Below are 12123 nucleotides of genomic sequence, written 5' to 3' on the forward strand. Positions count from 1 at the left end.
CCTCTGAGACGTCGTGACGTCTGTGCGCCTACTTCTGCGCAGTCACCTGACCTCCGGGGCCGAGACTTCGGACGGCCTCCGCGGGTGGGGCGTCCTGTTTGCCGAGGACCGGCCAGAGCAAGGGTGGAAGGATTCCGCGGGAATGGGGTCCGAAGCGACGTCCCTGTTGGTGTTTTCGTCCGGCAGGCTGCGCGGCACACCCGCCCCCGACGTCCCCACAACCCCGAAATCACACCGACACCCCCCCATGTCACACCCCACACCCCCAACATCCGCCGAATCACACCCACACCCCACGTGTCCTCATCCCCACACATCCCCCCCCCATATCTCACCGCACAGCCTCCGCATGTCACACGCCCATCAAGCCCCCAAATCATACCCACACCCCTGTGCCCTCATTCCCACACAGTCCCCCCAGCCACACCCCCAACAGCCCCCAAGTCACACCCAGCCTGCACGCACACCCCACGTGCCCTCATCCCCATGCATCCCCCCACATCACACCCCATTGCTCCCCTGTCACAACCCACACCCCCAACACCCCCTCAAATCACACCCAGCCTACGCCCACACCCCCCCCTGCCCTCACCCCCACACATTCCCCCCCACATCACACCCCACAGACCCGCCCCACACACCCAACACCCCACCCCACCACTTACACCACACCCCCTCCACATCACACTACCAGACGCCACATCCCCCCACGCACATCACACCCACACCACACACGCCACGCTATATACACCCCCACCTACACACATACCTTATTGCTGTCTTTGAAGGGTTTGTCTCCAATGAGGAATTTCTATACATTCTCAAGTGTTTATTTCCCCAAGAAAGGTCATTTAGCAAAGTTGATGAGGTCAAGGCAGGTTAAGGGACATTCTGCACTTGGATAGGGTTAATTTGCCATTCAATGGTAAAATCTGTTGATTTGTTAACTGTTAAAATTTTATCTGTTAAAATTTTTAAATTATTAAAACGACCAAATTTGCCATCAGGTGACAATCATTCACTTACTCAAATTGAATAAAGCATGGTTATATATTAGGAGTATTAAAAAACTATTAGAGTGCACAAGGGAGAGTGGCAGGGGCAAGAGAAAATATGAAGCAGACTCCATGCTCAGTGCAGAGCGCAAGGCGCGGCTCGATTCCACGACCCTGGGTTCATGACCTGAGCCAAAATCAAGAATCAGACACTCAACAGGCTGAGCCACCCAGGCACCCCAGGGGTATCATAATTCAGATTACATGTGAAATTATTTTCCATTTTAAAATAATTATAAAATGTCTACGTAGCTGAGGTTCCTTCCTCTCTGCCTGTGAAATTTAAAATAATTTTTATTGAAATACGGAAAGATTTTTAATGAAATAATTACTGCTAAGCAAATTGCAGTGCAGGAGTCCTTAAACTTTTTGGTCTCAGGACCTTTTATAGTCTTAAAATTTACTGAGAAACTTAAAGAGCTTTTCCTTACTGTTTGTATCTATCCGTATTTACTATAGTAGAAATATTAAAACATATATTAAAATATTTAATTCATTTAAATATTTGTTAATTCACTTAATGACAAATATAACACATACAGACAAATAACATTTTAATAAAAAAATAATTATGTTTTCCAAACAAAAATGTCAGAAGAGGTTTGTGGGAGATTTTGTTTACATTTTTGCAAATCTGTTTGATGTCTGACAATAGGAGACAGCTGTTACATATTGCATTGGCTGAAGTATATAAAGAAAATCTTGCCTCACACAGATAATGCTGGAAAATTGGGAAGTATTTTATTAACCTTTTCAGATGATCATGGTTGTTCTTTTTTGATAATACACCAAAACACCACAAGTAGTGGTTTTTTAAAGGATATTTGTTCTTTGGAATCTGAAACCACATTAGTGAACATTTTATATTCTACTACATTAACATTGTTGCTTTTGACTGAAACTTGAATGTATATTTTCCCATGCATAATTTTGTAATATCGGGCCACTTGGAAAATGTTGCTTCACTGAATTAAGCAGATCTTACAAATGTTGACACATTTCATTATTCCATACCAATCACCTTTGTTAATATCATCACCAATTTCATCAGAAAAGTCTTTAAGCATTGGGAAGCTGTCAAGCCCTTGGTGGCAGATACATGTTTTTTTTTTTAAGTTGAACTTTAGCATGATTATTCAAATCTGTTTTTGGCAAAAAAAAATCAGTTATTTTCTTTGTAGTGACAAGTTCACTTAGTTTTGTTTTGTTTTGTTGGTTTTTTTTTTTAGAAAATGTCTGCAGAGGGGGCACCTGGGTGGCTCAGTTGGTTAAGCGTCTGACTGCAGCTCAGGTCATGAGCTTGCAGTTCCTGAGTTCAAACCCCGCGTTGGGCTCTGTGCTGACAACTCAGGGCCTGGAACCTGCTTTGGATTCTGTGTCTCCCTCTCTCTCTGTTCCTCCCCTACTTGTGCTCTCTCTCTCTCTCTCTCTCTCTCTCTCTCTCTCTCTCTCTCTCTCAAAAATAAAGAGTAAAAAAATTAAAAAAAAAATGGAAACAAAATGTCTGCCAAGTACCCTGGCTTTAGTAACCTTAATGTTACTCATTCTTCCCGGTAAAAATAGGGTTCTATGAAAAAAGTTCAGCCTGCAACCCGTTCTCAGAGGAGCTTTTCCTCAAGACAACTATTGTAATTCAGGATGTAGCAAAAGTGCTTTATGTGTACTCCCTGTTTTGTTACATAGAGTATTACATAAATACTGAAGAGTTCAGATTATTAAAATTAATATTTTTTACTGCTTCATCAAGGACACTGGTAAGTGCAATTGTTTTTTTACTGCATGTGCATGGTGATGAAGAATACAGGGACTACTAGTACTGTTTGGTGGCATGGTCTTGGTAAGTGACAAGGTACTAGTTTTATCTCCCATCCTTCCCCCAAAGCTTGCTTTTGCACCATCAGTGTAAATATCAACACAGTGAAAATGGCAAATAACTTTTAGTGTTATTATGAAAATAATAAGAAGTCTGTGACTGGTAAATGGTAAGTAACTTTTGGGATTATTATGAAAATAATAAGAAGAAGTCTGTGACTTCTTAAAAGTCTTGGAAATCCCCGGGGATCCGTGAGCCACACTTTGAGAACCATAGCCCTACGTCTACTACCTTAGAAAGTCCTAGCAGACATCATAATGCACAAGCACACATTCCATTAGCCTTAGAGAATGATGTCACCACACATCATGTAGTCTCTAGGAAAACTCTGCTGTGTGCTCAGGAGAGGATGAGGGTGAAAAAGGCAATTCACATCCTAGTACGAGGCAGAAATTCATTGTGCCCTAATGGAGCCTGGAAGGGTTTGGGGAGCCACAGGAGTCCATGGCCCACTGAATGACAACTGCAGGTGCATTGGAAGCCCCCTGATCTTGGACGACCTCAGTCCCTACCTGGGCTTCGCTGCTTGCTGCTGAGTTAACGCTGTACTAGAACCTCTGGCCTTCTCACCTTTATCTGTGATTGAAGGTTAGATGGTCTTTATGTTCCCTTCTAGTGGAGATTTGCATTAGACACCCTGCTATGTGCTTTTTATGTCTATTACTTCACTTTATCCTTAAGAAAGTCTACAGGATGTTATCCTTACTTGTATGAAGAAACTGAAGTTCAGAGATGATGTACTTTTTTTTTTTTCTGGCTCCCTTTTATAACGCGATGAATGACGTGACCAAACACTCCAGACTTACTAACATGCCACAGTATTTGCATTCCATCACTTTAATTTTGAAGATGTCAAGTTATGCAAAGTAATGACATCATACTGGGGGCAATCATGTCCCTATCAGGAAATATTTTTTTTTAATTTTTTTTCAACGTTTTTATTTATTTTTGGGACAGAGAGAGACAGAGCATGAACGGGGGAGGGTCAGAGAGAGAGGGAGACACAGAATTGGAAACAGGCTCCGAGCCATCAGCCCAGAGCCTGACGCGGGGCTCGAACTCACGGACCGCGAGATCGTGACCTGGCTGAAGTCGGACGCTTAACCGACTGCACCACCCAGGCGCCCCGGAAAAAGGGTTGTTAAAAATATAATTCATTAAGGTGAAGTCATGGTGGCGGCAGAGGGACCCCTTAATCTAATATGACTGTAGAGAAAGAACGCCCATTGAGGAGACAGATCCTCACACAGGGAGAATGCCAGGTGAGGACTGCAGTTACGGCTGCCACAAGCCAAGGGACGCCAGATTGCTGGCGAACCACCAGAAGCTAGGAGAGGGGCATAGATTCTCTCACATCTCTCAGATGGAAACGACCCTGACAATACCTTGATCTTGGACTTTGAGCCTCCAGACCTGAGACAATAAATTTCTATTGTTCAAGCCACCTAGTTAGTGGTATTTTGTTACAGTAGCCTCATCAGAGGAATATATGGTAGAAATGTGAGCTCTGATGTGGACCTGGATTTTAACCTAATCTTTGTTCCACTGAATACTAGCTTTTTGACCTGTGACAAGTAATTTTAACATTTTCATGCTTACTTAGAATTCAAGTTAGGATAATTTTTATTTTACTGTTTGGAGGATTAAATAAATTATCAAACATGCGAAGTGCCTGGCGCACAGTAGGGCCTCAAAGTGTTGACTCCTTTCCATCATTAGTTTTGTGACACCTCATTGATGCGCTCATTTAGATATAGTGACTTTTATGGAATCCTAAATATACCAAAGAAAAAAATTACCTCTATTGACAATATCCTAGGCTTCATCCAAACTAGATGCTGTGCAAAGTAAAACTGCATATAAGCATGTGAGTTCCCTGGAGATGGTTTTGTTCATAAAGCTTTTCTATCTGCTGCTATGCCCAGGAGAATGCCTTCTGCATATTAGGTGCTAAATAAAATTGTTATCTGACTATGTAGGGAACCAAAATTTGCCACCCCAAGATGTGCCACTTAGGCGTGAAGATTATTTTGAGCTGTAAACAAGCAAAGATGAAAAGACTCAGAAGCTCTGACAGCTTCCCCCTTCTCCCAAACTGCCTAAAAGATTTAAGACGGAAGACCTGTTCCAGGAAAGAAGCTATCACCACACAAGTTACTGTAGAATATGACCTAGCTATGGTGGACAGGGAGGAAACTAGCAATCTAATCAAAGTCCTCTCTGTTCCATTGTTTCTGGATGGCTCAGCAAACATTGCTTTCTTCTCTTTGAAGTCCCAGGCCCCTACCTCTTCTCCTTGGTTTCAGGATGACATAGGAATCTTTTTCCCTGTCTTTAGAAGCTCTCATGTTTACGTGAATTCCTCGTGAATTAATAAATCATTACTAATTAAATTTTATATTTTCCTGCTAATCTGTCTCATGTCAGTTGAATTCTTTGACCAGCCAGAAGAACACTGCAGAGTAGAGGAAAATCTCTCTTCCCTGTTAAATGTTTGCCACAACCTCCAAAAGTTTGAAACACTTAGTTTCTTACAGAATTCTTTCTTAGGGCTAAGCTTTTGCTACACTTAATGCATAAATAACTTCAGGATTTATTCTACATAATTTGTGGTTACTTGGATCTCCAAATACGTTAAATTTGTTTCTGGTGCAACATTCTCATCAGGGCTTCTTGAATTTGAATGGTGAGCTTTTGTGTTTAAAGGAAAGAGCAAGAATGTTGACCCACGTATATGGAAAATGTTTCCACACTTCTGATTTAATCCAGGTAAGCTTTCAACGCCTAGGTAGAGCTGTCTGTAGAGCAGAGGATGGTCACCCGCCTAAGGACTCCAGTCTTCTGTCCCTTTTCCAGCCTAGACCAGAGACGACAAAGTCCCACCTTTTGCAGTGAGCAGCTGATTTTGTTTTTTCTTTTTAGCCAATGGCGAACAAATATTTCAGAAAGGAAAGCGGATGAGTCATCCTCTGCAGATGAGCTGCAATATTAATAGTTCTACCTCCACCGGGCGCCCGCGCGGACCAGCAGCCTCCTGCGTCTCGGCTGCGCGGGGAAGAGCCGCGCGAGGAACCGTGGGGCCGCGGGGAGCACGCGGGGCTGGACGGCCGCCAGCCCCCCCCACGGCCCGAGCCGATGGATGCGAACCTGTGGGGGCCCGGGACCCCCACGGGAGCCCGCCGCCGTGAGTACCGTGGGCCGCGCCGGTGTGCGCCCTGCCGGCGCCTCCCCGGCCGCGGCTAGGACCCTCGGGCCGCGCCTCCACGCGAGCACCGGCCCCGCGGGGCCCGGGCACGCAGGCCTGGGGGCCGAGCCGCGCCCCCGCGTCCCGCTGACCCAGGATCCCCACGCGCCCCGGCCCCGGCAGCGCGGGCGGACGCAGGACTTCCGGCGCGAGCAGAGGGAGGGGAGGGACTTCCGGCGGCCCGGGCCGAGGCGCCGGCCGCGGACGGGACTTCCGGCGCAGGGCGGAGGCCGTGTTGGGACTTCCGGCGGCCTGGGCGCGAGGCGAGGCCGGAGCTTCCGGCGGTGCCGGAAGTGCGGGGCGTCAGGGTGCCGGGTCGCGGGGCCGCGTCAGGGCGGAGACTTGGTGTCCAGCGTCTCCCAGTGTGTGTCGAGTGCCGCGAGGTTGAGAACGGACGGGCGGTAACACACGGCCCGGTTGTAATTGGGGGTCGGCGGGCTCGGCGGCGGCAGGACAGGTGAGTTCCGGGAGGTCATTTTCCTCCCGGGACTATGGCCCCGGTGCAGGCGGGCCGCGGTCTCCGAGCGGGGTTGGGGGCGTGCGGGTGGGGCCTGGCCGCCCCGCGCCCCCGCCGACTCCTCCCGAGCCCGCGCGCCCTGTTGCGGGGCGAGGGCTGGGGTCGGTCCGTTCCAGGGACCCCGGGCGTCCCCCTCGGTCTCTCCTCGGCTCCGCCGTCGGCAGGACCTGAGAGGCCGGAGGTCCAGCCTCGTCCTAGGAGAGAGGCTTGTTGGGAAGTTTCCTTTATTCCAGTTCCAGCGGCCTCTAGGTTGTGACCTTTGGAGTGTCCCAGGAATAAAGCGGCGTCGAGGGGGGTCCCCCTCCTCCGCACACCCCTCTCGCTGGCATGGGTTCCTTGCGAGCGAGTGCTGGTGTCCGGATTCCTAGTGCAGCTCGAACGCGGTGCCTAGACGGGGTCCGGCCGAGGGGGAGTAGTGCCCAAGGACACGGGGAGTAGCGGACCCCGGCCACATTAAACACCCGCTGTGCGACATTTCCTAGCTTCGGTTTGTTATTGAGAAGGTCATGCTGTGTGTACGTGTGCCACGCGTTCTCGCGGAGCCCCCCGCACTACGCTGCTTCCTCTCCTCTCAGTCTCTTCTGGCACTTTGTTTCGGGGTAGCTCTGTTAGCCCGTTCATTTGTTCTGCACTTGCTCTTGAAAAACCTTGGCGGTTATTTTCCGGTCAGTGATGTCCCCCAGTTCAGTGTCTTTCACAGAAGTGAAAGCATGTGTTCTGAGCCTTCATCTAGATCAATGGCAAAACAGTTTAGGCAGGTTGAGAACGATGACCGGTTTTTGGGGTTTCCCCTCTGCGTAGATACTGCTCAGCAGTTGGGTTTGGTGTTTCGTCCCGCGAAGAATGCAGGTCACAGGGCTTGAACCATAAAATGTCGGGAACTTTATTGAGCTTCTTGGGGAAATTCAGTCACGTTTTACACTTTCACTTTCTTGTTTTTATTTTTTCTAAAAGACATGCCTATTTTATTTTTTTTGGAGAGAGAACGCACACAAGCAGGGGAGGGGGCAAAGGGGGGGCGGGGAGAGAGAAAAGGAAGGAAGGAAGAAAAGAAAAAATCTTTAGCAGGGAAAGAAAGAAAGAGAGAGAGAAAAAGAAAGAAAGAAAGAAAGAAAGAAAGAAAGAAAGAAAGAAAGAAAGAAAGAAAGAAAGAAAGAAAGAAAAAGAAAAAAAGGAAAGAAAAAATCTTTAGCAGGTTCCACACCCAGCGTGAAGCCCATTGCAGGGCTGGATCCCACGACCCCGGGATCAGGACCTGAGATGAAATCAAGAGTCGGACACTTTAACGGACTGAGCCACCCAGGCGCCCCTCGCGTTTTATACTTTTAAGTGCCACGTAGAGATTACATTTTTTGACCATTCTTTTGCATATGATTAGCATTCATGAAATTAACTACTCAAGTGTTCTTTTCTTGCTAAAAGAAAATGTTTAAAAGTCCCAGTGGATATGTATACAGTTGTGAGTAATGTTTTGTAAATGGGGTAATTTGCATGTGACAGCATGTGACAAGGGCAGGAGAGTTTATATTAAATATGTGTATTTGGATGGTGGGACAGGGAGGTTGGAGTTTCGGAGGGAACTATTCATACTTCCTTGAAAAAAATGTTTCAAAAACTAGGAGGATTAGGGCACCTGGCTGGTTCAGTTAGTTGGTAGAGAGGGCGACTCTTAATCTCTAGGTCGTCAGTTCATGCCCCATGCTTGAAGAAGTAGGATTTTTTTTTTTCGTAAGCCTTGTTAATGTGGTCTGCCCTTTAATAATGGTTAATGTGAATATTTTGAAGAAAAGTAATTATCTTTTGGAATTTCAGGCTTTTGTTTTTGTTTGTATTTAGGTAAAATGACATTACTTTTAACGTTGATTATAACAGATAATTTTTAGAGTGAAGACATTTTTTTCTCATTTACAGTTTTGTTTTTTTTTTTTTCCTTTCTCTGCCCCTCCCAGAGTTCTATGACTACTTCAATAAAGTGTTTGGCCTATTAAATAGTTGGGAACCGTACCTCAGGGATGTTGGACATTAGTGGCTGTTTTTACCGATCCATGTGAGCCTCACACCAAACCTTTGTGGTAGTTTTCCATCTGTTACCAGTGTCTCTCCAGTACTTTCCATCTGCACTTCCTTCCTTGTCTAGCTTGCCTTGTCTAGCTTGGATTCCATGCTATATCACTTCAATATTCCTTTTTCAAACACCTGCAGCTTCCTTGCCTCTCTCTCCATGATCTCAACCTGAAAAATCCTTAAACTTTTCAAGCATTTCTATAAAGTTGATACTAATACTGACTTATGCTGAGGTGAAGGCAATACATACTTTGGTCCCCGAGCCAGACTGGGCCGTGTTCTCCTCCAGGAGGGTCTGGTGCGGAAGGAAGGGGTGTTGGCACCAGCGAAGACTGCTGGAGGAGGTGGAGGATGTGAATGAAGAGGACGAGAGCAAATTTTAGAGAAGGTTCAGGGAGAAAATTGTGATGGGAAGATTATCAATGGGAAAAGAGAAGAGACTTAAAAGAAGCTAGAAAGGCTGGAGGAACCTACCAGTGCAGTTCTGGGAGGCTGGTGGATGTGGCTGTGGAAGTGAGCGGAAGAGGCCGAATCTGAATCGGCCGGGTAGTCTGAGTGCTGATAACACCGTGACTAGCACTACCCTTCGAGATGGCTTCTCACAAAGCTTTGAAAGTTACTCAGGGATAAACATTGCTCAGGGTGAGAAATCTCCATTCGATGCCAGGTTTTGGAGAGCCAAAGCCTGTTCCGCATTTGTGATTTATAATTGTTTGAAGTGTATATAGTTGGTTGGAAATTGATGTGTGTGAAAAGATTACCAGGATATGGACTATTTGGTGAAGTGACAGAAGCAAGCAGAGCCAGGAACAACACCACGTGGGGAGGAGGGAGGTTAAAGCTCCAGCGAAAGGCAGAGGGTGAAGATTTTTAAGTTAGTTGAATAGAAGACTGCTTATTTCCTGCTGAGAGTACAGAGTTGGAAAGCCAGTGGTATGACACTTGAGAGAGAAAATCATTGATTCAGAACCTACGACTTTGAGGGGTGCCCATCCAGCTCAGTCTGTAGAGCATGTGACTTCTGATCTCAGGGTCATGAGTTCAAGCCTCACGTTTGGTGTAGATATGATTAAAAAAAAAACAACAAAACAAGAAAAAACCCAAAAACCAGAACACCTACAACTTTGAGTTGAAAGGAAGGTTGATCTTCCAGTTTTTGCATGTCTATAACCAACTTGTAGATTCTTTGAAATGCATTAACTTTCCAGCATATACTTATCAGAATGATTCCACTGATTCAGGTTTTCAGAGAGGAAAGAAAGACCCTTTACTGTTTTATTTACTTGATTGAAATGTGTAAAGATAAAATCTTATTTCTCTGAGGCTCTCTCAGGACCGATTTCACAGGGGTTTGATATTTTTCTTCCTTTACAAAATGTGACTTACAAAATACCAGGTGAGATGCTTAATGAGGTTATTAATTTAATGTGTAATCACTGAAAAACAATTCTGTCTCCCTATATTTCTATGAAGAATATAATTTCTGAGTAAGATTCCATTAAGTCAGTTTGATTTCTTGACCAATTTTTTTTTTGTAGATGGCACAGTTAACTAATTCCTAAATGTTTCCATTAAGAAAAATTACTGAGAGGTGCCTGGCTAGCTCAGTCGGAAGGGCTTGTGAGTCTTGATCTTGGGGTCCTGAGTTCAAGCTCAACGTGGGGTATAGAGATTACTTAAATAAAACTTAAAAAAAATAATAAGTTACTGAAATACTCTTAAGTGGGATCATGTGACTTGTTTAACAGTTTAATTTTGTTATATTCAAATTTGTGAAATTTATCATCAGTGTAATCTTTGTGTATATAAAATCTGCCTATACAGGTTCTGCCGTTATTTTTCTTTACGTCTTTAGTTCAACTATCTCTAACCTCTCAAATTTTCAAACCTAAATTTCATTAAAATTTTTATTCTTTCAGGTACCTGGATGGCTCATTTGGTTAAGCATCCAACTTTGGCTCAGGTCACGATCTCACGGTTCGCAGGTTCAAGCCCTGTGTTGGGCTCGGTGCTGACAACTCAGAGCCTGGAGCTTGTTTCGGGTTCTGTGTCTTCCTCTCTTTCTGCCCTTCCCCCAGCTCATTCTCATTCTCTCTCTCCCTCCCTCCCTCCCTCCCTCCCTCCATCTCTCTTTCTTAAAAATAAACATTTGAAAAATTTGTTTAAAAAAAATTTTTTTTTTTTTTTTTTTTTTTACTATTCATTTTTGAGAGACAGAGGAAGACAGCACAAGCAGGGGAAGGGTGGTAGAGAGAGAGGGAGACACAGAATGCGAAGCAGGCTCCAGGCTCCAAGCTATTAGCACAGAGCCCGACGTGGGGCTCAAACTCACAAACCGAGAGATCGTGACCTGAGCCGAAGTCGGATGCACAACCAACTGAGCCACCCAGGCGCCCCTGAAAAATTTGTTTTTAATTTTTCAGTCAGAAATAATTTTTCTGTATGGCATTTACGGGAGTGCCAGTTCAATTTGTGTTGTTTATCTCTCTCAGTAGTGTTCATTGTAAACTCTTTTTTTTCCTTCTTGTTAAAAAAGTGATGCTTGGTAAGGCGTTGGGTCTGGAGGCCTGATGGTGTCCAGATGCCCATTTTTACTTTCAGTGTAGACCTCTCCCAGATTTATAAATGCAGGCCAGTTCTCATCCCCAGACTTAAGTACCTCCTTCCTCCTTTGTGTTCTAAATATTTCAAAGGCAATTTTTGCAAACATAAAATGTTCCATATTTAGGTCTTGATTTCTTCTCCTGGTCTGCTTCCTCATCTCAATAATCTGATACTTGTTTCACCTACTTCTTACCTCAGAAATGAAGGCTGTTCTTGACCCCTCTCTACGCACCCACCCTCCACACCCCAGTCCATTCATGTACCCTCTAATTTTAAGGATCATAATTAATTGCCTGGACTATTTTATTAACTTCCTAACTGACTTCTCCATTCTTAGTCATCTGATTTTTCTACGTGTTTTCCACACATCAGCAAGAGTGATTTTTAATGCAAATCTAGTGTCTCTTATTTAACACTTTGAAGTGGCTTCATTTTTGTTTTAGGATAAAATGTAAACACGAACAGAATCTAAGCCTCCCTCTCCCACTTACCTTGTACCATTCTCTCCATTGTTTGCAATGTTTTAGCCACGTTATCTTTTTTTTTTTAGTGTCTCTGATAAACTAATCTTATTCCCAGCTCTGGGCATTTGCACATGCTGTTCCTGTTCCTGGAATACCCACTCCTCTGTTTTCCACATGGTTAACATTAATTCTTCAGTCTCAATTTAAATGTCAGTTTCTCAGAAAAGTCTTCCTAACTCTTCAGCCGGTATCTTTTTTTTTTTCTCATAATACATAATATTTGTGTGTGTCTTTCACACAAA

General features: G+C 44.8%; 1 protein-coding gene across 11 annotated transcripts in view; it reads left to right on the forward strand.

Annotated features, from left to right (window-relative positions):
- Positions 1-5924: 5924 nt before the first annotated feature.
- WDR37 (WD repeat domain 37) overlaps positions 5925-12123 on the forward strand; it is an 80271-nt gene continuing 74072 nt past the window's right edge. For 3 of the 11 annotated variants that reach the window (XM_045060792.1, XR_006600200.1, XR_006600199.1), the window contains exon 1: positions 5926-6112. The gene's annotated coding sequence lies outside the window, so the exon portion shown is untranslated. Of the gene's footprint in view, positions 6113-6373; positions 6630-12123 lie in introns of those variants that run through there. The other 8 variants (XM_045060794.1, XM_045060797.1, XM_045060795.1 and 5 more) reach the window with 5 other exon arrangements.

This window comes from Felis catus, chromosome B4 (genome assembly GCF_018350175.1).
Source record: "Felis catus isolate Fca126 chromosome B4, F.catus_Fca126_mat1.0, whole genome shotgun sequence".
In the NCBI taxonomy this organism is placed as follows: Eukaryota; Metazoa; Chordata; class Mammalia; order Carnivora; family Felidae; genus Felis; species Felis catus.